Below are 27,988 nucleotides of genomic sequence, written 5' to 3'. Positions count from 1 at the left end.
TATTTCTAAGATGACAATATGTAACCTATTAACTAGTGATTTCTTACTTTTTTTTTGAAATTCTGTATTACTGGTACTGTTTTGTGGTTTTTTTCTTTAAATAAAATTTTTTTAAAAAGAAGTTAATCCACTGGTTTTGCTATGTATAGGGTAGATTGACAATATTTATGGAACTTAATATGCACACTAAGTAACCCCAGTGTAGATACTTACCTTATAAGCATATTGACATGGAGAAAATAGTATATGTACAGACATTTGTGGAAGCATTGCTTATTGTAACAAATGACTGGATACACTCTAAAAGTCCACCAAAGAAGGATGGTTAAACGACTTAGTACAGCTGTGAAAAAGAGGTCAGTGAGTATACAAAATGAGGAAGTTATCTGACATGTTTTGTCAAATAGAGAAAGCAAGCTGCATTGTATGGGGAAAACACTGCTCTGAATACCTCTGTCCATTTGTAAATGCAGACATCCTCTTGAATCACACACAAGAAGCCGATAATCATGTTGGCTTGGGAGAGAAGAAATAGGTGGAGCACAGATTGGAAGGATGGCTTGGTCTTCTTTGTGTTTCTTATCTGTATCTGTTCCAAATATGTATCTTCAAAGAATAACATAATGAAAAAGAAAAAAGCAAGGTTTTTTGTTTTTTTAAGACAAAGACATAGATCCCAGTCCTTCCACCTACCTGAATAGGCTAGGCTGTCAAACCTCACAGGAATTTCTTTCCCTGATTTCCACATTAAAAGGATAAATGTATCTTCCATGTCAGAACATTTTGAGTTATGAATGATATGATATCCTAAGCTGAAAACTCAGTAAGTTGTATCTTCTGTCACCATCATAATCACTAACATCACAGCTAGTGAAGAGCTCTTTCCTCAGCCACAGACTGACCCCTAGCACTGGCCAACAACTGACCCCCACCTTGAACTTAGACTGTATCCCAACTCCTGCCTGTTCATGAATCCAGTTATTGCCAAAGTGGGTGGGACCCAGGTATAACCCACAGGATAACCAGCAGAACAGTGTGGTGTTGGGTTTGAGACACAGCCTGGATGATTCCAATTCCAAGGATCTCCAGTGTGATCCCACTTACTGCTGACAGGAGTGTAAATTGCTATTCACAAAACTCTTAGGCATTATTGACTAAGCCAAACAGAAACCTGCCCTCTAACCAGCTATTTCATTTCTCAAAAGCTACTCAACAAAAATGAACACATATGTCCTCAAAAAACTTGTACAAGAATGTATGCTGATAAAGTAGCTTCATTTGCATTAAGCACAAACTGATAAAAATAAAGAGAGCTATCATTACAGGAATGAACAAGAAATTATAGTATATTCATGCAGTGGGACACTCCAGTATTAAGGAAGAATACCAGCCAGGTGCAGTGACACAAACCTGTAAGCCCAGAACTCTGGGAGGTTGGGGCAGAAAGATATCAAGTATGAGGCCATCCTGGACACTTTAGTGACCTATGGAAACCCTGTCTAAAATCACAAGGCAAAAAAGCTTTGGGTTTAATCCCCAGTACTGCAAAAGAAAGAGGAAGAGAGGGAAGGAAGAGGGGAAGGAGTACACACTACAACATAGACAAATCACATGGACTTGGCAAGAAGCCAGACATGAAGGTAAACATATCATCTGAGTGTAGCAACTAGAAGAACTTACCAATGTTACAGAATTCAGAGTAGTGATCATCTTGGGAGAGCAGGTACTTATGGGAAGTTCCACAAAAGAAATCTCTGGATGTTAGAAATGCCCAGTATTCTGACTGGGTGCATCACACAGGTACATCTACCTACTCAGTAACCATCAATCTGTGTACATAAAATGTGTGCATTCTGTATATCAAATGGTATGGGCTGCACTTCAAATATAAAGGAAATGACTGATGATAAAACAAACTCTCACATCAACGTTTTCCCATTGTTTCCCCCATGCTAAATCATCCTGCCTGGCCAGAAAATCCGTCTTGTTACCTAAACTGCCTCTGGCCCCTGGTCTTACTACATTTCCTATTAAGGAAAAATACTCCTACTTGAAAGCATGCCGTACTCTCCAAGTGTCACAGGTGACAGTATCCTGGGTGTCTCCACAATGAGGCAGATCCTTCCACTTCCACAAGGCTTTCTGTGCATGAAACTGGGGCACCCTGTGTCCTCTGGCAGCAAAAACACAGGACTGCATGTTGCTCGTTATCAAGACTAGGTTTTCTGTGGAAGTCTACTGTCTTAAATGGGTACTGGGTGCCTTCAATCAGCTCAGGAACATAAATTCACCTGCGACTTCAAGGAGGGACTCTTCATTATTTATTTGCTGTCATAAACAGAGAGAAACAGATGGAAATCAGAATTGCTAATGTTCCCATCTGAAGCTCTTGAAAGCTCTCAGCTTCTACTCCAAGCTCCCTCTGCTGGTTCTCAGGGAAATGCAAATACTTGCTTATGTCTGCCTCAAACAGAACTGGCTTGGAGAAGGTTTTAAAGACTGGAAAGCCAGGCTTCCCAAAGTCTTCCTTCTCTGCCATCTTTTCCCTGGAGTCCAGGGAGACGAGATTAACTGGTCAGCCCTAAAGCAAGATAGCCAAGGGACAGTGGGAAGAAAGAAGTGGTTTTGAGCTTAACTATCACCTCTCCCACCATCACCACACATACAGTGTTTCTGAGGACACCAATTCCTCCAGTAGAAACTGGGAAAGTTTACTCATAGAGAAATATAGGAAGTCACCCAAAATGTTGTCATCAATGCCCTGGTTTATACAGAGTTGAAGGATGGAGAAGAGTGGTCTTTAAGACTAGGGTTATAAGCTGCTTAAAATAAATGCATCTATTTCCATCTTTAAACTCCCTCCAGGGAATCATTGCCTCTTAGGAATTCTCAGAACTTTTTTTATCCAGAGAAAGCTAGGAGATTTGTGAACTATGTCTGACTGAAGATAGGCGCCTGCTTTTGTTCCAACCTAAGGCTTCCGAATTCCCTCCTGTGTCATTAAAACCACTTGAGGTGTAATTATAGCTTCTTTGCCCACTGACCCCTGGGAGTGGGGGCACAGGAGGCAAGAAACGGAATGTACTCTTTTTAGACTCCTCGGCCTTTTTCCAATAACAGCTATTTAAAGCCCTGCCAAGCTAACGTAAGGCAGCAATTTTGTCAGAAATATGTCTTTTTATTTTTATTTTTCAAATGCCAACACTTGCTTGGATTTAGGTAAAACTTGGCTTTAAAGTCCTCAGTTATACAGAAAATATAACTGAGGAGCATCAATACACAGAGCAAAGCTCAACTCTGCTCTGGTTTCTGTCTGGGCTGACAGCCAGGATTTCTGGCATCTCCAGTATTTGCTCAAATACATCTCCAGAATGTATTTGTTCAGATCCACAGGACCTGGTGCAAACATCACAATAGTAACCTGGCCCCTGAAACAGTAGATTTCAAAATATCCAACTGATTGTCTAAAATGTTATTCAAATAGTATTGCCTGTCATTTGTCTAAAACAACCAGACTTCATCCTGGATGCATTTTGGACCTGAATGACAGTTGAAAGATGTGTGTGCTTCATGCCCATGGACCTTCCCTGGGCAACTATCATGCAACACAGGACGACAAGAAAGCTGCCCTAGTTTGTTCAAAAGGTGAATCTGTTATCCAAATAACAATTTAGAGGAAGAGACTTCACTGAAAAGCAAGCAACCAGGAACCCAATTAAGAGACCTCCCACCCCTCCCCAAGCTGCTTCACACATACTATCATGCCTGATCTGCCACCAGCTCTGAGCTTACTCTCAGTCTTAATACCGTTCAGCAAGCTAGAGGTCCTTAGGAGGAGAACCTGGCAGACTCAATACTCAGAGTTAGTACTGTGCAATGTCAGCAGCAGGACAAGAGCTCACAAGGAGAAGCAGAAGGACACTCTTGGGCAGAAGAGTCCTCTAAAGGAGAAACTGCTGTCTGGAAGGTGGGGCATGGTCAGGAAGGGGGCTGAACAGGACATTAAATACTTGCTTGACAATTGACAGGGCTACTACCAGGCAGCAGTTTCTAGCCTTCATTCTGAAGCTCACAGTTAATATTGCTATGCTCAAAAGAAAGAAGATTAAGTGGCCACTGACATTTGGGAGATGCTTAATTGAAGTTAAATATGTTTCTTTTCAGCAGGATTTCTATGATGCTTTAATGTGGAAATGGAGAAGACTGTAGTTTTTAGTACTTATGCAACCTGTTGTATTTTAGATTCCCCCTTTCAAAAGGTTTATGAGCCACACCATTCCATTATCAGCTGGGTCAAGTTGGAAGTTTTGTTTCCCAGAATCCCCTCTCTGCATGATTTCAAGCTCAAATTGGCTGAAAGAATTTGCATGGTATTTGTGAGGTGGATGTAAAACAATAATCATTTCTCTCTGAAAGTGTCTCAAGTTAAAGATGATTGAGAAGTGACACAGAGTTGTCTGATAGGTTCCAGTACCTTCTCCATAACTGCACACTTAGTGCTTCTCTCCTATTTCAATCCCTAACCAGCAACAGCAGCTCAAACTTACCAATAGATGCTTCTATGTCACAGAGGTGGAAGCTGTAGTGATGCCACCACCTCCTGCATGCCTTCCCATTAATCCTACTTTCACAGTTCTACAGCTGGACCTTCCTGACTTCTCATATTTTCCTTGCAAGGTCCAATTTACCCATCCATGTCAGGATTAGGATGGGTAGTGACTCTATGTTCACAGCTACCACCACCACCCTTTCCAGCCTGCATTAACCTGCTAATACCATAAATTGGATGGTTTAAAAAGAGATTTATTTCCTCATAATCTGGACCTGGAAGTCCATGGTCAAGGAGTCAGCAGTATTGGTCCCTTTTCAGGTCTCTCACTTCGGCTTCTAGATAACTGTATTTTCTCTTCTCCTCTTCGTCTATGCATGCTCATTCCTTTATATGTGTCCATGTGCTAATATATCCTTTTCAAGAAGAGACCAGTCATAATGGTTTAGGGCCCAGCCTAGTAACTTCATTCAAACTTAATTGCCCCTTTACATAACCTGCAAAGAGTTAGCAGAGGATTCTGGCAAGCAGTGGGCTGGAGGGCCTCAGGGTCAGGGATTCAATAGCCTCCTAGCACCTTCTGGAACCTCCTACCAGGCCTGCTGGCTACTCCCAGAATCTGAAGGTGCAAGCCTTCTCAAAGCTATCCAGCCTGGTCTAGCCAGCAAGCAGAACATCTGAGAGGGCTCCCAAAACTGAAGGAAGAGCTATGTACTCAGACAACCAGAAACACAAATGAAACAATTAAACACCTAAGACTATATATAATTGTCTATGTGAACTCCCTTGACAATGTGTGCCTTCCCTCCTCAACATTACCCTGCAGTCAGACCAAACCACTTAAAGTTTCCTGAAAATGTCAGGTTATTTCATGCCTCAAGGCCTTTTATTCAACTGCTTCTTCCCTGCCAGCAGCCCCACCAGCATAATTGCCTAGCAAATGTCTATGCTTTGAAGTTACCTGTTGTTTATTATTTTCCATTTGCCAGAAAACAAAGGACTTCATTCTATTGTCTTGACAGCTCAGTGACATAGGTACATGTAGAAGTAAAACCTAAATCTCAAAGAAATTAAGTGACTTGCCCAACTACCCAGTTTGTGTGTGGTACAACTGGGTTTCAGACTCAGATAATTGTGATCAAGACGCCATACCACACATACTCCCATACACAATATAGACTGACCTACACTGAGCTGGACACTGAGGTCACCACATGGTCCTTACCAGCATACTCCTGAGATTTATAGCAATCAGAAGGTCAGAAACTCAATGTAAGAGCAATTTTCTAACCATGGCACTCTTCACTGTCTGCATTGTTCTGGAACTTCCTGGGCCAGACACAGAAATGCCAGTCTGCATCCAGAGAAGCATTTTCTGCCAAGAGACAGGTCCAGCCTATCTCATATCCACCCCCTTCTACCTTTCAGTGACTCCTGACTCCTCCAAGAGGCAGCCATTTGTCCTGCAGTGGGAGACATAGGAGTAAGACCCAGGTTCAGATCCCCGCAACTTACTACCTACTCTTAGATCTTTACCCTGAAGATTAGAGGCTAGCATCTATGCAGTCCATTCTATGTAGTGGCTAGGGACACGTTTCCCTGACTTTGCTTTCCAAAACTCAATTGGGACCTTTGCCAAGCTGTGCCCTGCTCCATCTTCTTGTCATTTGTTCACAAGACTAGCTGCTGAGCTGCCCGCACACATAATATGTGTATGTGCAGGTGACATGTGTGCACCAGAGTGTGCTGGGGGGGGAGGCAACGTACATACATTACCTCCAAACCTCACTAGAAATCCTGATGGTCACTGTTATTTACCCTACTTTATAGAAAGCAATCCAGCAAGACTAAAGAGCTTGCCCAGCAATACACAGTGTATGAATTTAAACAAGGAGTTGATTGTGTCAGACTTAGGACCCTGAACCCTCTATGAAATCTAATAACTCTGTGTACACAACACTCTCTTACTCACTTTCAAGGTCAAACTTGATTCCTTGCTTCACAAGACCATCCCCAACCCACATCAGGCAGAGCCAAGCAGCATTGCACTATGTGGCCACTGTACCTCGCTCATTCTTCTACCTGAGTATCAGCCACACTGTGTTGTAGCTGCCTTTTATACAGCTCCCTACCTCTAGCTAGAATTGTACAGAACGGGGGCAAAAGTGGTAAAAGGCTTTCGGCACTGTCCTCAAAATACTCAGATGTTAAATTTTAGGTCCCCAGCTTCGTACAGAATCAGAGTCCCTGAAAGGAGGGCCTGACCGGGCAATGCATGGAACTGTAAAAGTGAAGTCAAAGCTGTAGTGGAGACACAGTGTAAAGCAGAAGCGATAAATCACACCCGCGGAGGGAAGGTGAAGGCAGAGTCTGCAGGAAAAATAATCACGTGAGCTGAGCCAGCAAAGCAGTTAGGGAAGGGGGGCTGTTCAAGCAACACAGGGTGCCCCCGATGCCAGATGTGGATCTGAGCCATTAAATGCTTGTCCTGCTAGGTTTCAGTCTGCTTTGGTTCAATCCATCATTATTTTCCTTTCCTCCCTCTTGGAATAGGCATGCTTTCTCTATGCCTTCCACCATCATGCCTTGGAAGAATACAAGGATTTTGTTGTATAAGAATACAAGGATTTTTGGATTTTGTTACTTGAGAGGGTTCGTAATTAAGAGGTTGCCTTGAATTTCTGAAGAGACTTTGGATTTTGGCTTTTAAATGGTGCTACAACAGTTGGACTGCATGCACATGAACTGAGAGGTAGACTTGCACCTTGGGGGCCAACGCTAGAATGCTTTTGTGTGGATCTGGAATGTCCCCCAAAGGCCTATATGCTGAAGGTTCAACTCCAACCTTGGCACTAATGGAAGGTGGTGGTGGGCATTCGGGAAGGTCTTCCGGTCATTATGGGCCAGCCTGCTCTCAGAGATGCTTGTGGATATAATGTGAGCAATTTTGCTCTGCAGCCTGCTCCCCAACATTATGTATTTCCAAATGCTTAGAGTAATAATCAAGCTAACTAATCATGGGCTGAGACTTCCAAAGCTTAAATCAAAATAAACCTTTTCTCTTTTTAGGTTGATTGTCTAAGATATTTGTTATAGAATCATCTCTACCCAATATCAGATCTGTCTCTCTCTCCCTTACTCCCTTTATCTCTATATCGGTCCCTCAAAGAAGATTGAATCCAGGACCTTTGTGCTGAGTTACATCCTCAACTCTTTTATATTTTATATTTTGAGATTTTAAAGCAAGGTCTCACTAAGTTACTAAGTTGCCCAGACTTGGGTCAGACTTATGATCCTTCTGCCTCAGTCTCCCAGAGTGCTGAAATTAACCAGTGTATCCCACCAGAATACTGTCACTGGCTTGCATTTGCTTATGCTCTATCTTCTTTGCATATAAATTCCTCTACTTCCCTTGGCTCACTTCTACAAAGCCATACTTGCCTCACTTACACTTTCAAAGGTGCAAGCGTGCATTTATTATGAGCACAAGTGACACCAGTGGAAACATCTTAAATTAGATTCAGTGCCTAGCACCATAACAGCCACTTGGATAATCAATATAAAAATTCTGAACAAATGAATGATGTTTGATCAAAATACACTCAAAGGTATTTATAGTCCCAGAATTGTACTTTACCCTAAGAAAATAAGCAGAGTTGCAGTTTACAGTTAAACAAGGATTGACATATGACCCTCTAGATGCAAAAAAAAAAAAAATTTGTCTTTTTCTCTTCCTTTTAACTTCTTTATCTTCTCTGTTTGGCCTGTGCTTCAGAGTGATTTCAAAGTTACCCAGAGCTATATAGCAAGTCCCTGTCTCAAAGTAAAAAAAATTGTAGACCCATGAATAATCTAGTAGATTCTTCTAGTAGAAAAACATGCTTCAGATCTGTAAGAATAACAGCCACATGATACTGGCATGGGACAACATAGACATGGTATGATATAGTATCATGCGTTTTTAAGAACTAACAGGCAGTCAAGGTAGTGATAATGAGACATGAGAAAAGAGAATTGTTTAGTCAATGGTACTGGGAAACGAACTTGCTAATAAGTGAGAGAAACCTGGAAGATCATTTTATGTCCAAAGATTCCAAACAAAATAACTACTTAGGTACAGAAAGTAAAATTATCAACCTCATAAATGTACTTGAATGGCAAAAATCAAATAAACATATGGTAAAAAAACTCAAAACTGGTTGAACATCACAACTGGATAGTCATGGATTTAACAAGCAAGCATCACACAGCAAAGTTAGTAGATCAATGACAGAGTGGAAGGAAATACTGCCATATCTAATGTCAATAATAGTTTAATGACTCTGCCAGAAACTCCAGATCATGAAGAAAAAGGTGAGAAATTTGATGCCTTTTAAAAAAAAAGCAACCAGGTTATGGATAGGCAATTTAGATACTAGCAAGCCAAATGATAATAAATGTGTGTTCTTACTACCTAGTAATCAATGTATGCAAATTAAATCATGAATAAGACAATGCCTTTCACTCATCAGAGAAGCGGAAATTAGAAGAGTGAGTGATTCATAATGAAGGTGAGCACATGAAGAGGTGGGAAACTGTATGCACTGCTTTCTGGGAACTTTAAACCGATACAGCTCTCCCTGAAAATAATTTAGCAGGGTTTAGTAAAATTATGGCTATTTTGTCTATGTGCAATAAGATTCCACCTTCTTTTGCACATCCCAGAAATTGTGCACAGATCTAGTAAGAGAGTCAGAAAGAGGATGTTTATCAATAATATTATTAGTTTTAATAACAGGAAGCTAAGCTGTGGATCCGTCGTTGGAAGGATAATTAAGTGAAACGTGCTGGAGAATAAAATGCCAGGCAACCATGCAACAGCCTAGACTAGAAACACATAAATCAACACGGACAGATTGAAAAGCATGGGTCTGAATTGAAAAAGTGAGACTCAGAAAAGAAAGTAGAACTCAAGATTGCACAAAAACGTCCAGAGTTTTTAAGGAGATATGGCTATTATCAACCTAACTAACATAGAGACAGAGAAATAGAGATTCTCCAAAGACAATGAATTTAATCAGGATTGAACACTGCCATGGGAGGAGGCGTGCCACAGTAAATTATGGGCATATGGAGGGAGGCAACGGAAGACAAGGGTTTTAAAAGGTAAAATAAGGAGGATTGCATTAGAGGTTTTGAAACAATTATTCTTGCCCATGAGGATCAATAATAATAGCGGCATCAGTCCAAGGATGGACAGGAAGTTTCTGGGTAGATATCCTTGCCTAAGTGCTTTCTGTTTAAGGTTGTAGTGGCTTTGTGCAAGGTGGTGATTCTGAGAGTCTCTTACAGTAGTTTATTTTTTATGATCAATCATACCTACCTGAGACCTTCTTCTCTGAACCACATTTTTATTTCTTTTTTGTTGAAGTTTGACACATGAAACCCTTTTTAATTCTGACAACCTTCACTCTTTTTAAACTTTTATGTAAATCATGTCAACATAGGAATCTATGAAGAATGGGGAATGAGCATGAAGATCACAGATAGGACAGAGAATACACAGCAAGGACCTTGAGCCAGTGATGATGCTGGAACAATCTGCCTATCTGCTATCCCTGATCTATTACTTAATAGACTTAACCTTAGTGAACTACTTCACTGACCTCTACCTCAGTTTCTTCAGCTATAAAACAGAAGAACAATGTTACATCAAAGGTTAGATGGTATCTATGCAAAGCACCTGAGGAATAGCAGGGACTCAATAAACATTAGCCAACATCGTTTCTACACCAGTCCTGTTTTCAGTAGAGAGGCTATGTACTTTGAGAGACCTACAATGACAATGCAAAGAATACATGCATTGGCTCTTTTAACTACCCACCTTCCATATCACTGTATCCCACCAAGAGATCCAAATAACATCCCTGCAAAGTTGCTGTAAGGGTTAGTACATAGCAAGGATCTGTAAGTATTAGTTACTAGTATTATTTCCAGGAATCATTTATACAGCTCCAAAGAGAAGATTCCATATAGAACATCCTTTTCCAAACACTGTTGGGTAACAGTTAATTCTACTGAACCATGATCTTGTGGGTGAATCCACCACCAAATCTGTGGTATCACCTCCCTGGATGTCAGTAGTGACATTTCCAATCTCTGATGTCTGTGCACCAGGGAAGGGACTTAGGGAACTGATCAATGCTTGCATTCTAGCAGAGACTCCAGGTGTTAGGCTGCCTCTCAGAGACTGAAGGCAGCCTTTGCCAAAGGCTCTGGAGAATTTTTGCTCTGGCTTTTGTATAGCAATTCACTCTTAGCAAAGGAAATGATGCTTTAAATTTCCAAAACTGTTTATATCCAAAGTCTGTTTGTCAAATGATGACTCCTTACTTCTGCTGAATTTTATTCATCCATATCCCTAATGTTTACATTTCTGGAGTATGCAAAAGTATAAGAAACTTTCAGTCAGATGACATTCCTTGGATTGCCAGCGAAGACTGGAGGTCGTCTCTGACTCTGAAGAGTAGCATGCATTTTCTATGCTCCAGCTGGATGCCCAGCCCTGCATTAGGTCCTAAGGCTCTAGCAAATTCTTATTCTGGAAGTACCATTGTCCTGGAGATGGACCAAAGTTTAAGATGCTCCTAAGATGGGATTCTTACAATTCCTATTGAAATAGATTCTTATAATTTTCATGGGCCAGCCCCAGGTACTTTTACCATTTTGGAACACTTTTCACATTAAAATTTAAAAATTATACCTTATGATTGCATTGGTCGAAAGATCAGTATAATCCAGGCAAGATCCACTTTTATATACCTAAAGGAAATTAAAATTATTTTCATGGGGCCTTAGCTTAATTATGGGCCTTAGCTTCTGTGCCTGTTGGGCCTAAGTGGATGGATTAATCCCATATTGGGCATTTAACATATGCTGCAGACCATTAATTGCTTTGAGTATTATAGGGAATTATGATAGTAAGGAGGAAGAAAAGGAGTAAGGTAATGATAGTAGATGTCATTAATGAAGAGCTTTCTTGCATGACAGGCACTATAACAAGGGCTTTATGCTTTTTTTCTTAACCTAACAATGTATGATGTTGTCATGGAATTCCACTTTATACACATAGAAACTGAGGCAAAGAGAGATGAGAAACTTCTATAAGGCAATAAATGGTAGAGCTGAGTCTAGTTAGCTACAGCCCCCACTGAATAGCCTCCTATTTCCATAGCCTGAGTAAGACAGAACCATGTGTATCAGAATCCAAGGACTAGTGGGGAGTCTTTCAGATGGCTCATATTACACTCCAATAGGTCTTCAATAGATAAGGAGAAATCTAGAACCACCCTTATCAAATACATGACACTTACTCAAGGCCTGTGGGTTAGTCAAGGTTCTCCAGAGAAATAAGAGCAATAGCAGGTGGAAGGTTTGAACTCTATGATGGGAATTAGCTCACATCTTTATGGAAACCAAGCACAAAGAGTCCTGGAGTCTGCTTTCTGTAAAAGAGAACCAGAAAGTTAGTGGTGTAATTCAACCCACATCTAGAGGATGGGGGTTGATGTAAGTCTCAGAACCCAAAAGCCTAAGAATCCAGAGCACTAATGCCCAAGGGCAGGAGAAGATGAATGTTCCAGCTCAAGAAGAATTTTTCTTCCCTCTGCATTTTTGTTCTGATCCAGTCCTCAATGATTTAAGTCATGCCCACACACACTGGTGAAGAAGTACCTTCCTTGTTCGGTCAACAAAATCAAATGCAAATCTCTTGTGGAAAGAAATCACAAATATATCCAGAAGATATGTTTTACCAGCAATTGAACTTCTCTTATTCCAAGCAGCTGATGCAAAATTAACCAGAATGTAGAAGTGAATGTGATGGAGACAAAGAGGCATTCAGGATAGGTAAGAGCACCTGAGCAAAAATGATAGACTCATGTGTGAAGTCAACAAGGAGATCTAATTTCTGTCTAGCCTCACTTCTACCTCTAAGCTACTAAGTAAAGATGCTCTGTCGGCTTTTAGTGCTAAATGAGCCTGGAAGTTTTTCTGTGTTAAAAGGGAGGATGTTTGTTAGCAAATCAGAGACACAAGCATCAGCACCTGCTCTGCAGCTAGCTATGTGAGAAAACAGGTGCTGTCAAACCGAGAAAATGATTTTATTATTCTTATAAATGATTATTCTACTTCTCCTGGGAACTCAAGAAGAGCTTATGAGAGAGAAACTCGGCCTCCCAATGACAGGGCTGTTTCCAAATTAGAGCTGGCATTTGCATCAATTTTGCTGAAAGTGAGAAATTCTTTTTTTCCCCACTCCTGCATCATGAGGTAACAATAAAAGTTTTGGTTCCCTGTATGATAGAAAAATAATATTTGAAACTGCAGCTTTGGGGAAAAGATGAAGGCTTTTGGGCAGCTCAGCTCTTGTGATGGAAAAGGTAACTGTGACGAGAAACACTGTGCGAACTGATGGTGTCGAATAAAGTACAGTCAACTAGTAAGATAGAACAAAGGCCCTGCCATCTCTCCACACCAGGGAAAGGAGGAAGGGTGAAGGGAGAAAAGTTTCCAGCCCCCACCTATTTTACCGTATGGAAAGTTTCCATCTGATGATTGTCTGCTCCCTCCTCTGAGCCACCTGTCTGTCCTTTCTCTAAGCTTCCCTCTTACAGCAATAAGAAATCTTCCCAAGGCTCTGGCCTGCATTTGTTGGTCAGTGACTCCTCCAGGGTTGCTCAAGCTATCAAGGTCCACTGACACTTCCAAAACTGTTCACCCTATCCACCAGATGGTGACTTTTCTGGGTTTGTGTCCCTCCCTTGCATTCAAGGCTCATACAGTCTTGTCTGGCTTTCACATGGGCCCCAGACCCTCTGCAGATCCCCACTGTTATACTTCTGTTCAAATGGCCACTCAAACCCAAACTACATGTCCTTCATGTCCTTTATATGTCATATCCACAATACCATTCAGTCTAGGCTTATTGAACTCCAGTTCTGAACCAACATACGGCTTATGGTCAGGGACACAGATGCAACAAAGGCAGAGTATCAATTTCATGGAGCTAGAGAGAGGGGAGAGAAGAACGCTTAGCCTTTTCTATTGCTATAACAGAATATCTGAGTCTGCATAAAATAAGTACTAGTTTATATGGTTCATGAGTCAGAAGGTTGCAAAGTCTGAGCTAGCAAGTGACCTTCTTGCAAACCATTCCATGGCAGAGGCTGTGGGAGCAAGAGGGAACCAAAGCCACTCACTTCATGACATTCATCCACTCATGAAAGCAGCACCCTCATGAACCAATCAATTAAAGTTGTAAAGTACTGACTTTGGTAGATGCATTCAAACAATGGTAAAAAGAAAATATCACTGGAAACACAGTGTGTTTAGCATGATAGTAAGAGATAAAGCATATGGCACCCAGCAGCACGTGTAGGGGAGGAAGTGCAGGAGTCTCCTTCTAGGTGCCCAACCTGAATCTTTCCCTAACACCATCAAACACCATTTAGACCATGCATTTGAGAGGCAGTCTGTGTAGCGCTTAAGAGCTCATATACTTTGGAGCCAAATGCCTGAGTTTTAAATTCCTGTACTACTACATACTAGTTGCACATCCTTAAACAATTATTTATCCTCCCTCAGCCTTAGTTTCCTCATTTTAAAGTGGAAATATAATGATGTTGACCTACTACAGTGTTTATGTGAATCAAATGATATAAATATATAAAATACTGCTTAAAATATGATCTGATGTAGTGTTAGTTCTACAAGAATGTTTACTATTATAATAATAAAGCTCAAAGGGACCTTTATAGTTGACTTCCTGTGGGTAGCAAAACATAAATACTCATGGATAATGGTGCTTGGAAAGATACCAACTGCTTCTATTTAGATACATTTGTCCATGCTCTCCCTTCATCTCCATAATGATGATTCTTCCATTAGCAATGTTCATTGGCTCACACATTATACATACACTCCCAGAGAATGTTGACAGCACTGCATTTTGATTGACACTTCAAAAATAATAATAATTAAAGGAACTTCTGTCTTGAATGCCCAAGAATAGTCTGCAGTAAGTCTTCCAGCTTCAGGCCTCGGACAGAATTGGAAGAGGAAGTGATCATTTTTCATCTTTCTTTATAGGCTGCATTTCTGGAATCACTTCGATGCTAAATAGAACTTTTTAAAAATAGTCTTAACAAGCGTTTTGACAGCGACTCCACTATGGATACCAGAGGGATAAAGCTATAGAAAATCAGCACGCATGAAATTTGACCTGGCCTGCCAAATGGTCAGTGACTATTGCCTTCTTCCAAAGGGTATGTCCAGTGGCAACAGAGTCCATGGCTCATGCATACCTTTTAGAAATAAAGTGTTAGGTTGATTCTAAATGCCTCACATGCAGGAGTGCAATGTGGAAATAATCAAATGAGAGGTTGTTCATACAATGTTCAATTCTCTGCTGGGAGTGAGACCTTTGGGGATATTCTGCAAGATAATTCTTTTTTTGGAGTCTTTTATCTGCAGGATCAAGTCCATATCTAACCTCAAATGTCAACACATATTGGCTTGGTGGCCTCATCCGTAAGCAGTGGGCTTGGCTGGGACAAGGATGTAGTTCAGACAGAGAGAAAAAAAAGCCTAGATACTGTCATTGAGAAATAGCATCGTGGAGCAGAAGGATCTGGGCTCCATAGGTAAATACAACTAGACTCCATGAAGCTTTAAGAATTTTCTTCATCTCTGTAAACTCTGTGTTCCCATCCATAAAGGGGAGGAAGTTAATGCCACAAGGCAATATGGGAACAAATTGCCTTGCTTACATATACAAATATGAACGTGGTCCTTCTTATGTTGCTATCATTGGAGATAAAATCCTGTGGTGGCAGAGATTCATGAAGGCAGGAAACTGATGCTTCATTCAGGAACCTGCTGCCTGCCAGGATCTTGAAATATCTGCTATTATGGCACCTACCCAAATTGGCTCCAAGGCCAACTAACTGGTGCTCTCAACTCTATGTCTGTTACTGCTTCTGTCTCCACTCACATCCCTCCACCCCTCTACATATGTTGCAACCAATTCCAGAACCACTGTCCTATCCTGCGATAGACCTTTTCACAGATTTCTCCCTCTCCTCTTTCTCTGTATTTTTCTCCTCTTTCTTATCTTCATCGCCTCCTTTTCCTCTTCTGTCTACTTTAATCATACTCGTCTGTCTTTTGTTCTTTTGGCCAAAAAAAAGTGAAAAGTTAAGCTAGAATCAGAAAGTAGATGGGAAAGCAACCACTCTTGACCATCCATAACTCTAGCAAAGGTAGCCACCAGTTCAGATAGGGTCAAGGCCCTACAGTGATGTGCTTCCACCTGAAAAAGCAGTGCTGGAAGGAGACAAGTAGACCTCAGCCAACCCATTCTACTGCACAGAAAAATATCAGTCCAGGGATAGACAGAGATATAAACCATTGCAAGTTTGTGCTAGAGTTAGAATTCCAGATCCCAATTAGAAGCTTCCCCTTTTTTCTCAAAGGCAATAAGGTATCTTTAAGACTGGAACTCCCATCCCTTCTTTCACAAGGTGACAATTGAGTTACAGAACCCAAATTCCAAAGTAGGCACCAGTTAAACTGAAATTAAAATGCAAGTCTCCCTATTCCCTCAACTCTGCTGCTGCCTCATCACCTATCTGTTGGCATTAGGACTGAAGAAATATGGACATTCTCTGTCTCTTTGTCTCTCTCTGTCTCTCTGTCTCTCTCTGTGTCTCTGTCTCTGTCTCTGTCTCTGTCTCTCTCTCTCTCTCCCCTTCTGTCTCCTTCTTTCCTCCCTCCCTCCATTTCCTCTTTCCATTTTAAGGAATATTCATTAATTATCCAAGAATGAATAAGCAAATTTCCTAGCACTTAGCATTGCCCTTACTTCCATGGGAGACCCAAAGAGGCAAAAATTGCCAAATCTGCCCTGAAATAATTCTAGGTGAGAGAGACTAACAGATTTCTGACTCATATTTTTATGATGGCTGAGATATAATGCAAATATTATACAATTCACCCATTTATAAAATTCAGTGGGTTTTGGTATATTAACAGAGTTATACAACCAAAACCAGGATCAATTTACTAACATTTGTATTTCCCTGGAAAGAAATTCTGTACCCATTAGTACTTTATTCCCCACGTCTCTTCCCGCAGTCAACCACTAATCTACATTCTATCTCTCTAAATTCGTCTATTGAACATTTTATGTAGAGACGTATATGAGGTATGGTATTTTGTGGCTAGCTTTCTTGACATAGCAGAAAGTTTCAAAGTACATCCATGTCTTATCATTATTAGACACTCATCCCTTTTGTGGTGAGATAGTAGTCTGTCTCATAGATATACCACATTTAGTTTGCCCCTTCATCAAATGATGAACACTTGGGTTGTTTTCATTTTTTATCTATCATGAATAACACTGCTATAAACATTCAAATACAAGTTCTTGGATGAACATGTGTCTTCAATTTTCTCCGGTATATACTTAGAGGTGGAATTTCTGGGCCCACTATGGTCCTGTGTTTAACATTTTTGAGTAAGTGTTAGACTATTCTCCAGGGAAGTTGTACTATTTTACATCTCCATCAGCAAGGTATGAAGATTCTCATTTCCCCATACCTTTGCCAGTACTTATTATCTGTTTTATTTATAATTATAGCCAACCTAATGGACGTGAGGGTGAGTTGACTCTTCTTATCCTTGGCTAATTTTGTTAATATCTTGTCACATGTCTATTTGGCTACTCATATATTCCTTGAAAAATAACTATTCAAATTCTTTGCGCATTTTTAAAATGTATTATATGCCTGCTTCGATTTTAACTGTTTCCGTATGAAATAGATTCACTTTTACTTATGCTAGGATTTCTAAATATTTCAATCCCATCAAACCTAGCAATGCTTATTTTAAAATGTTTATTGGTTCCAGAACCCATCTGCTATCATATTTTTCACATTACTCCAAATTTAAGATGGGAAAAAATTATCAAATGGCCAGGACAGACACAAACTTCTGAGAAGACAAGTTTAAGCATGTCATACTTCAAACCAGAGTTTCTAAACACTCATTTCTTTCCAACAGGCCCTCCTGGTTATATGAGGGCAATCACTGCTTCTGTTTCTTATTACTATGCAAACAGGGAGGGAACTTGTCTGGGAACAATGAACAATGACATCTGCCTGTCATTATGTCAAGGTTCATCTACCCCAGAGACAATGAATTTGGAGATGATTCACATTTGGGGGAGTTTCTGTGTCTTGCTTCCCTACTCATCACCTATTTCCTCACCCATACCCTAACACAGCCAGTCCGAAGGGGGCCAACTCTGCAAGAAAAAACAGATGCATCCTCTGAGCATCTACCACATGCCAGATTCAAGAGCCAGCACTGTGGTATTCAGCACACCATTCCCTGACCTCAGCTAGCTGTGGCCTTCTGGGGAAACAGGTAATTTCTTTCCAGTGCGATCCATGTTTCAACAGGGTGATCTACAAAAAAGTCTGAGACACGAAGGAAAGACCTAGCTTAGACTAGATATCCTCGAGGTCCTCCTAGAAGGGCCTCAGACTGACTCTTACCGGTTTAAAGTTTTGGGGCATCCCTGGCTCAGTATCCAGTACATGTACAAACCTCAGGAAGAGGGAAAACTGTGGTGAGTGAAAGTTCAGATTTCTTTAATCAGTAGTGTTTGTAATAGCAAAAACATCTGTAGTCTTGATTATTTTTGTTTGTTTATAAATATATTAAGTCGCAGGCAAAATAAAAGGAAAAATTCTAATCTACAAGAATTGCACCAATTACCACCACTTGCTCCACCTGTCCTGAAGTCACCTAGCTCCAGATTCAAGCAGGTTTGTTTGGTGTTCACAGAGGGATTGGAGCTTTCACAAAAACAAGGACAAGGGACCCCACTGTGTCCCATGTGTCCCAGAAAAACAGTGACTTCCCAGAAAGGGCTACTGTTTCAGCTCTGTGCCAGTGTTCCCAACTCTGTCTCACATACAGAGGGTCCAGTTAGCACTGGACTGTAAGGGAAGCTCCAGGGTTAGCTGAACTGGGCAAGCCCAAGCCCTGCCCATGGAGTCTTTAAGAGAAGGTGTCACTCACTTGAGGGTCCCTCCAGTAGTCACTCTGTGGCCCTCCCATCTCAGATTCTTGAATGCACTGAACTATATTGAATGGTAAAATACAACTGAACTGTTCTGACAGAATGATAGCCTTCTTTAAGAGTCCAAGGAGGAGGCAATCTGTAGCCTTCTAGGGCAGGCTCTTCTCCACCAACATTTGTAGCAATCTCCTGTCTTTGCCTGCCCCACACCTGGATTCTGGTCTGAGCTCTGCCACCTGAAATAGAACATGTAAAATACCCACTGAGCATCCTCCTGCAACTAATGTTGTCACCTCTCAGGGGCACTGAGATGACCATGAGCTCCAATGGGAGTTGTCTCTATGTCAGGGAACCTCGAGTGGATGAACCTTGGAGACAGAGACAAGGTGAGAAAAGGAACACGGGCTTTTTAACTTATAGATGTTAAGACTCCTGTCTAAGCAAGAAAAAGCATTATTGGACCTTTTTTTCAAATGGGAGAGAAAGGAATCTAAGGATTGAGCAAGGTAAAGAGGTGAGCAAGCAACCGTACCACAAAATGTTTTCTATCTTGGTTAGAAATCGCTAAGAAACAGAATAAATAGGAAAATAATTTCAATCTACAAGAATTTCACCAGTTACAATCACTACAGAATGAGAAAAGATGCTATCCGTACACAATGCTATCCGTACATTATAGAACCCAAGGGCTCAGTAGCTGCTCTGTCCAAGAAGCTGGAAACTCCAGGACAAGAGGGACCAAGGACACAGCAGTGCCAGTCTGGAAGGTCCGGAAGCTCCTTAGAGTGTCACCAGTGTGAGTCTGTGTTGAGAGAGTGAAGAAGCTGGAGTCTGATATCAAGAAACAGCAGTCACAAAAGACACAATGTGCCTGCTCAAACAGAATGGAACTTTTCAAAACACAGATCAACTTCTTCCTTTTTCTCTTTCCAATCTATCTGGGAAGAAGCCTACTGAACGGTGCCACCCACAATCAAAGTAAGATTTTCTCACATTTTACCAACCTATATGATAACCATCTCTGCACATTCCTAAGGCACATTTAGAAGTGTGATTTATTAGTAAGTTAAGCATCTGTTAATCTAACCAAATTGATGATCAGTATTAACTGTTTCACTCCCAACAGCTCTCCACAGAACTAAGTAGAAATGGTTTAGTGGAAATGGTGTTGTCAGTTGAGTTTTAGCAACGTGCTCAGTTTTAACAAACATACATGAAGTAACACCCATGGAGTATTAGTACAGGGAATTAAGCAATAAATGATATAAGATATGTAGTGACATACAGTGTCACTTGACCTCAGTCCTGGCTGCATCAAGAAACAATTGGTGTAAAGCTTCCAAGTCCTTCATTTGAACATTATTTCCAATAATGTGTTTCTAACTTTGTATTTGTAGCTCTTAGAGGGCCCCAAATGAAATAAGCCTTTGACACCAAAATCTCTAACTCTACCTGTTTGACTTTCCTACACTGGCCTACAATCTCCTTCTCACCATCAGGGGAAAAAATTACAACTCTTGTACATGTTTCCCTGGTTTATATGTCCACCTAAGATGCCTAAAAGTCCAGTCTTTGGATCTTTTTCAAGCAATATTCATCAACATTAACTTTTCTGTGAAAAGTAGTAAAAATCCCCATCCTGACCCCCAATACACAAACATTCACACATATACACGTGTACACACATAAGTATGGCCAACATTTCTTTTCCGTCCTCCCAAGAGAACCACATCACAGATTTTAGATGAATCATACTGTTTACACTTTTAGGACCATGTAAATATTACTCACAGCTGAGACAAATAGCATATTGTAACGATACTAATTTACTCATACGTGCTTCTCAATTTTTCCTGAAGTTAAAATTGCCGTGCATTTTCACTTGCTTGTTTTCCTGGATATCAATCACTAACTCACACTAAATATGGATCTAGCTCTCATCAGGATCCAACACATGACTAAGATCTCTAAGTTTCACTTTTTTAAAATAAATCTCCCCTAGTTCCCTCCTGCTGCATTTGACTATGAGAAATTGTTTTCTAGCACTACTGCAGAACTCTCATCCCAGGACATCCTTTATCTCCAGCTTGCAAATTTCCTTCCCCTTTCTCTAGCTGCTCTGGCTCCTAGATCCTATGTCCTTTTAAAGTGTCTCATTTTTGACACCCTCCTGTATAAGAGGCAGTGCCTGAGGAGTAAGCGTTTTATTTTTAACAATTTGGTCATGCAAAAAAGCTAGACTGGAAACAACTTCCTTTAAAGATTTTGAAGAATTTTGCTCCTTAACATGCTGGGTTGCTGTTAAGAAGTTTGGTGTTTCTTTGACTGCCACCGACTTTTACATGGTTTGTTCTCCTGTGCTCTCCTGTCCTGCCCTCTTTTCTCTTCCCTTCATCTTTATCTGTCTGACCCTTTCCTCCCAGCTCTAAGTAGGAGCAGTCCACCTTCACTGTTCTTCTGCTGGAGACACACCCTTCTGTCTTCACCGCTCAGGCCCCTCCCCATCTTGCTGCTCTCTCTTGCCTGCTGTCAGCTTTGCTCCTCCTCTCTTGGTCTCTGCAGATTTACAGTTTTATTTCTTTGTTCTGACGTTTTATTGGTATCTAAGGAGAAAGCAGGGGAAATGCCTGTGTGCAAATCACCCTGTTTAACTCAGAGTCTCTATTTTTATTTCTTCTTTTGTTTAAAAAATTGTGATTTTATGTTGTTTCACTCCAAACAGAGGTATGGTTTGTCTTTAACAATTCAAAATGCCAAGTCTCTTACTTTTGACAGCTTTAACACATTTTCAAGAGCCTTAAAAAATTCTTTTTTGGGAATTTAAAGAGCAGATACATTCAGCTTCTCCTCCCTGCCTCGAATGGAATGCCATGAGCTCCATCTAATCCTCAAATGTTCCATAGTCATTTGGATTGCTTCCACATCATAGAACTGGACTCCCCATTTCTGAAGGATGTAAGGTGATGGCAGTGAGCATATGTATTACTCGTTTTCTTGTCTCTGGAGCCAAACACTCAACAGGAAAATTAGAGGAGAAGAAGTTTATTTGGGTTCACAGTTTCAGTGAGTTCAGTCAAGAATTGGCTGACTCCAAGGCACAAACCACACAGAAGCATGTCAAGACAGAAGAAATTTGTTCACATCATGGCAGCCTGGGCACAGACAGAGAAAAAATGTGCCAAGAACAAATACACAATTTTCCAAATCAAGCTCCAGGAAGCCACCTTTAATCCAGCCCCACCTCTAACAACAAGTCAGCTATGACTTCACACACTGATGAGTGTGGTGCCCCATGATCCAGTCACCTTCCAAACACATGAGACTTTCAAGGGCATTTCAGAGACAAACAATAACAACATGAAAAAATAAGTTCTAGGTCGGAAGGTGACTCCCTAGGGCAGCCTGGGATGAAAGAGAAGGAGAGGGAAAATTCAGCAAGTGCACAGAGTTCTATCTGCTTGCTGTAACCCTCATTTCAACATGCTATTGAATGGGCCAGTCACACCTATTATGGCAGAGGTGAGGCACTGAGCCCCATTTGGCCAGGTTCTCCATATGGATGCTACAGGGAAGAAGTGGTGTCTAGGCTTTAGAAAGATGTTGGAAGAGTGAAATAAGATGATAAATCTGAAAGTATTGGAAATTAAGAGGTTTGTATATATGCACGATGTCATTACTAGACCTAGTGTAGCTCTGACAAGTCTGGTTCTAACTTACTGTAACTTTATTGAGCAAGTACACTGCAATAATATATTGCAGAGATAGAAAATCCCTTGAACATGACAAACAGCTTGAAGTGTCTGTAAAGAAATGTTACATTCATTAATGCAGTTAAAATCCTTGGCATTCAAAGTTAGCTCAGGAACAGACCTGTTCCACCCTCTTCTGCCTGCCGTGATCTCTTAGACCATGTGTGAAGAAGATGTTGGCACCCTAAAATGGAGGGAGTCTCTGTCTTAGAGTCACTGAGAAACAAACTTAATATTCTATGCTACTGGGGTGGGAAGTTTTTTATGAGCACAATACAGCCTACCATTCCCTAACTAAGGAGCCTAGGTTGGGAAGATCTCCTGGCCCCCACTCGTACCTGAGGAGATATATGGTAGTGAGAAAAGAGTGCAAAACTCAGGTGCAAGGTTCTTTCTCTCATGTCCAGGGATGCAGAGATAGAGTTGAGATTTGATAGGACCCCAGGACTAGGCTTCATCAAACATCCCAAGGTAAATAAACAGAAGCAACAGGATTGGAGACAAGTCACCTCAGGGTCACTGTAGAAGATCTTCAGGTTCCTTGTCTAGGCTGCCACAGGATGGTTTTCTGTCCTCCTGGTCTTCCCCAGGCAGAAGATCCCGCAGTGCCACCTCTCAAGCTCACTCTGAAAGCCACCTGTATGGAGACTCTTTCTTGCCTAGCCTGTTTATTGTGACAGTAGTTATCACTAGCCATGACCTCCCTGACTAAAAAGAACTTTCCTACCCAGAGATGCCAGGTCTCCTTTCACATATACTCTCTCTGTGAGCTTCCTGGAGAACTTCAGGCTCCAGCTTTCAGCCTCTGTCACTGGAACAAGGGCTAAAAATTTAGCCAAATTTTACCAACTTTCCCAATTAGCTTGAGGTCTAAATGTATGTTCAAGGTACATTCAGTGTAAGGAAAAGAAGTCTCTGAGACATCATACATTTTAATAGCTGTTCTTTTTTTCTATCATGCGACCTGTGCAAATCCAATGAAAGCAGAAAAACACTAGCATACACACTAGTAGTTGATTAGGTTTTCTCCAGTGGTTCCTGGATTTTCAGCTATGTCCAACACTGGGAAAATGGAGTCACCATATATTCTGTTTTGCAAAGTGAGCCCAAAGCAATGAGAACAAGACACCTGATCCTATTCTAGGGCTTGGGAGGAAATGACAGAACCAGATCTGCTGCCCCAGTGACAGGCCACTCTCTCCCTCCTGATGTGGGGAAGGAGAATGTTCTAAGAAGAAAAACTCAGTGGAGAAAAGCATCATACTCCCTGTCAAAGATAAGCATATGAGGCTCCAAAAGATGAACTCAGGAGACTGGAGGAGAATGAAGCAAAGGAGGGCTGGCCTCATATGCCAATTTGTGGCTTAGCAAACAGCATTAATTGGTGCTTCTATTGTTTATACTGATTGGAATAATGACCAGTGACAATTCTTTTGAAGCTTGATATGAGTTCCATGAAGCTTGGAGCATATGTCTAGGAGAGCCTAGGGCCTTCTACCTAAAAATTTTTAAACATTGGAGGCCAGTATAGCAGTTTCCTCCTTTCTCTGTTTATTGAGCTCAGAAATTACACTGTCTCAATATGAATATGAACAGTTAACATTTACCAACATTTACCTGCCTACTTTCTCTTGTTTAAAAAAAATGTCTTAAAAATCTTTTTTAAATGCGATACAGAAGGTCAGCAAAGGGTGGGTTTGAGATGTTGGGTAAGCTAAGTGGGAATTGGACAATATGGCTTCTCTTTTGGCATGCTTAATTGTGATGTTAACAGACATCCTTGAAGTTTAAAATGGAACTTTTAAAATAAAATTACCTCCTAATGAAGACTTGAGCCATGCCACAGAATGGGAGAATCAGAACCTGTACTGTCTTATTTGGAACAGACATTCTCTATTATTTTTAAATTCTTGCTTTTTTTCCCTGGAAAGGAGAAGGTGATGTACGGTTTTAAATGTTCAAAGTGTACAAGTTGCTTTGTTACAATAAAACTGCACGTGTAACTACACACACAAAAATGTAAGGCTGATGGCATAAGAGCCTATCACCACTGACATCACTAGAACCATCTCAAGTGACCCATGACTAGAACCAGAAAGGACTTCCCTCTTCCCCACAGCACCCAGAAAGGAAGTTGAGAATGTGCTATATGGCATAGAGTGATAGAACTCTTGGTACTGATTCTTATTCTTTATGCATAAGTCCTCAGCGAGGGGAAATCTGAACAATGACCCCTAACAGTACAAACACCACTAATGTGGAACCACTGTATTGGCCACTAGCTGTAGGTGCAAGGGGGCACTTTGAATCCAAACTTCCAGTAATTTCTTCCATCCTGGAACAGTCTGAAGCTTTGTGTATATAACCTTAGATTGAAGAGAACAACTTGTAAGTGGTATTTTGCATCTATTTGAGACTTTGAGAACACATATATTAGTCAGCTTTCCCGTTGCTGGAACAAAACACTTAACACCCACAACTTAAAGAAGTTCAATTTGGCTCACAGTCTCAGAGGATTCAGTCCCTGCTTAGCTGGCTCCAAACAAAAAACATCATGGTGAAAGAGCATGCTAGATCAAAGCTGCTCACTTCATGGCAGCCAGGGAGCACAGATAATTAGAGATAATTCCTTCTGAAGGCATATCTCCAGTAACCAACTCTCCAACCCTCCCTGTCTCCTAACAACATATTCAGCTATGAACATCCATTGATGAATACAGCACTTCCATGATCCAGTTGCCTTTGTAGTACTGTCATACTCAGGCAAGCTGACAATTCAGCTTAACTATCACACTAAATATGCATGGCAGAAATGCAGATTGTACGATATACTGTTTTGAATGGAGCCATATGAATTTCAGAACAGTTGCACCCATATTCATACATAAGTTGAATAAATGCCAAACAAACCAAAAGTGTGGAGACTGTTGGCTGCTTTACCACTTTGGACAATGCATTTCTTTACCTTTTCTCTAGAATTACTGACTATTGAGTTTCAACAGAAAACTTCCCTAAGGTCTAATGAAAGGGAATCATGGAGTAAGTGTGAATAATGAACCAAAATTTCACACTTACATCTAAGGAAAGGTATGTGTTTCCATGTTTAACTTAAATGCCACTGATTATTTCATTTGTAAAAAATTATAAGCCAGGTTTCCCTTCCTGTTAGAAATTGTGTAAACATGGCACATCTTCAGCTTGTCTTGCTAAGAATCCCATTATGTGTTTAATAATTGACTATTCAATAGAGCATTGATGCATTTTTGTCTGGAACTAATTCACCTTTGTCTGTGCTTCAGCACGAATGTTTAGTGAATCACAGATGGGATCATGAAAGTGTTCGTGTACTGGCTGCCTGACACAGATCCACATCCTCAGGATTATTCAAGTCAGGCTCTATGCTCAGAAATGTTCGAGCATGCTAAAACCACCTGAAAATGTGATTTATGAAAGCCACAGCGTGTGGGACTACACCTTTTCCCTTCTAATGAGAACTAACAAATCATAGTCTGCAGGCCACTTAAACCAGCGAGAAATCGTCAATTACAAAATTAACAAAATGAATGCCTTTCTAGTCATTAAGGCTGTGAAGCTGCCCAGTTGGAAACTGGATTGAGATGTGTTGACTGTGGGAAGGAGTATTAGAAAATACATATGTCTTGACTTCTTCGTAGTGAAAGGAAAATCCATGCACCCATCTGAAGAGTTTCCCCACTGCATTTCTTGGTTTGGGTTCATGGTTCTGAGGAGCACATGACAAAGAGCACAAATGGCGCATAATTTTGTGATAGAATGAGCCCTACATCCTGCAGGATGCTATCCTAGGAGGGGCCAGCTTTGGGCCTGGGCATAGAAGCTGATCAGAGTTGGTTTAGCATAAACATCACAGACAGTTAAAGGAGAAAGTGAGTATTTATACTGAAACTGTTCTTAGTCACTGTGAGTACCTTGATTATTTTTGTATCAGAAACAAAGCACTTGGTATGAGTCTTGGTTGAGAAATCCAGGGACTTCTCAAGGCAGATGAAAGGGTAGACTAGCAAGCAAAGGCTAGTTGTATGGGCCTCTGCCCAGCTGTGAAATAGTATTCTAGAATCAGGTAAAAGGAGAAATGACAATACAAGAGAAAGAGTTCATATAATCCTTTGTTTGATAGCTAGTCTATTGTTTCATAAGTTATCCATTCATTTCAAAATTCCAAACTTCCAATACAGGGTTCCATGCCCAGGCTTCTCTCTTGCTGTAGGCTGAGTTTATCAATAGAATTTCCATTGTTTAAGGATGTAGAATCTTTTCTGTTTGTTTGTTTTAGTGCATGTTCACAAGTAATGAGTGGCTGGATTCATTTATTCCATTAAAATATTTTACTCCTCTATTAAATGCAGAAAAAGAAAAACTAAATCTTTATTGGCCATCATCATTGCTTGGAATAAGTCTATTTTGTTGACCTGAGTACAGGAACACGAATTATCATGTACTGAAGGCTAGGGACTCAAGATGTTCTGTGTTTCCTAGGGCAGCCAGAGCTGGTGATTTACGCCTTTGTAATAGAATCTGCACTTAGGCCAAGATTGAAAAGGTTTGGCCTGAAGGTCAATTTTTTTTCATTAATCAGCAAAGTTGTAAAGTACCTCAAAACCATTGCCCAGGCCTCAAAGCTTCTTGAATGAACAGGATTCAGGTGTTTTTTTTTTTTTTTTTTTTTTTTTTTTTTTTGCTTTATTAGCCTTCATCAGAATAGTTAAGCTGGAGAAACAACACCCAATATTTCTAACTATATCCATAACTCAAACTTACATAGCATTTATCAAAATGCAGGTTTTGTTTTTTAGTCCCATTCAGTGCACATATTACTTAATCATAGCAACTATATAAAATGATTACCTCAAAATTACTGATATGAAAACTGGGATACAGCGAGGCTAAGAAAGTCACTCAATCACACAGCCAGTTACAGAGCTAGAATTAGTATACATGGGCTATCTAGTACTATATTTATGTAGTAAATCACCATGCTACTAGGTTGCATGGAATAGGAATACAATGCACTGCTATATTATTAATGATCTAAAGGTTTTAATCTTTTTCCACGATTTCCTTTATTCGGTCTCAAGTAAATGCATAACACTGTGACAAATCTTACAGGTTTGAATCTTGAGCACAGTCTCCCTCCACAATCCAATCCAAAAGGCCAGGAGCTGGAAACCCATGCTGCAGAAAGGAAGGAGGATATCAAGAAAGTTCACGGCAAGCTTCCTGCAGAAAAGGGGATGGATTGGCAGAGTAAACATGACATTCAGAATAGCAACAGTCATTACTAAGCTGAGTGTGACCTCTGAGGACCCTGTCTGCCAATCTCAGGCCTCCATGGTGTGCCAAGGTGGCACCACCATGATCCTCCTGTGAAGCTGGAGCTGGCCTGGCACACCTGTCTCTGCCTACTAAACACTTTCAGTGGGGACAGACAAAAAGTAGGACACTTGGGGGGTAAAAGGCACATCTATTTCTAGGATAACCCCATTATTCGAGGCTTCCTACAGCATGGAGAAAGACAGACCTTAC

The 27,988-nt window shown here is 40.7% G+C and overlaps 1 long non-coding RNA gene across 2 annotated transcripts in view; it reads right to left on the bottom strand.

Moving 5' to 3' along the window:
* Positions 1-27,988, bottom strand: part of LOC106029133 (uncharacterized) — a 143,271-nt gene that overhangs the window by 100,208 nt on the left and 15,075 nt on the right. The window contains exon 3 of one of the 2 annotated variants that reach the window (XR_001202801.3): positions 418-606. The exons of the other annotated variant lie outside the window; for it this stretch is intronic. This is a non-coding gene — a long non-coding RNA (uncharacterized LOC106029133). Of the gene's footprint in view, positions 1-417; positions 607-27,988 lie in introns of those variants that run through there. 2 annotated transcript variants of the gene reach the window in all.

The sequence above is a fragment of the Cavia porcellus genome, unplaced genomic scaffold (genome assembly GCF_034190915.1).
Source record: "Cavia porcellus strain 051 isolate PalLab524CR breed Dunkin Hartley unplaced genomic scaffold, mCavPor4.1 scaffold_5, whole genome shotgun sequence".
Classification (NCBI taxonomy): domain Eukaryota; kingdom Metazoa; phylum Chordata; class Mammalia; order Rodentia; family Caviidae; genus Cavia; species Cavia porcellus.
The sequence above is the reverse complement of the archived record's forward strand: the minus strand, read 5'-3'. Positions and strand labels throughout refer to the sequence as shown.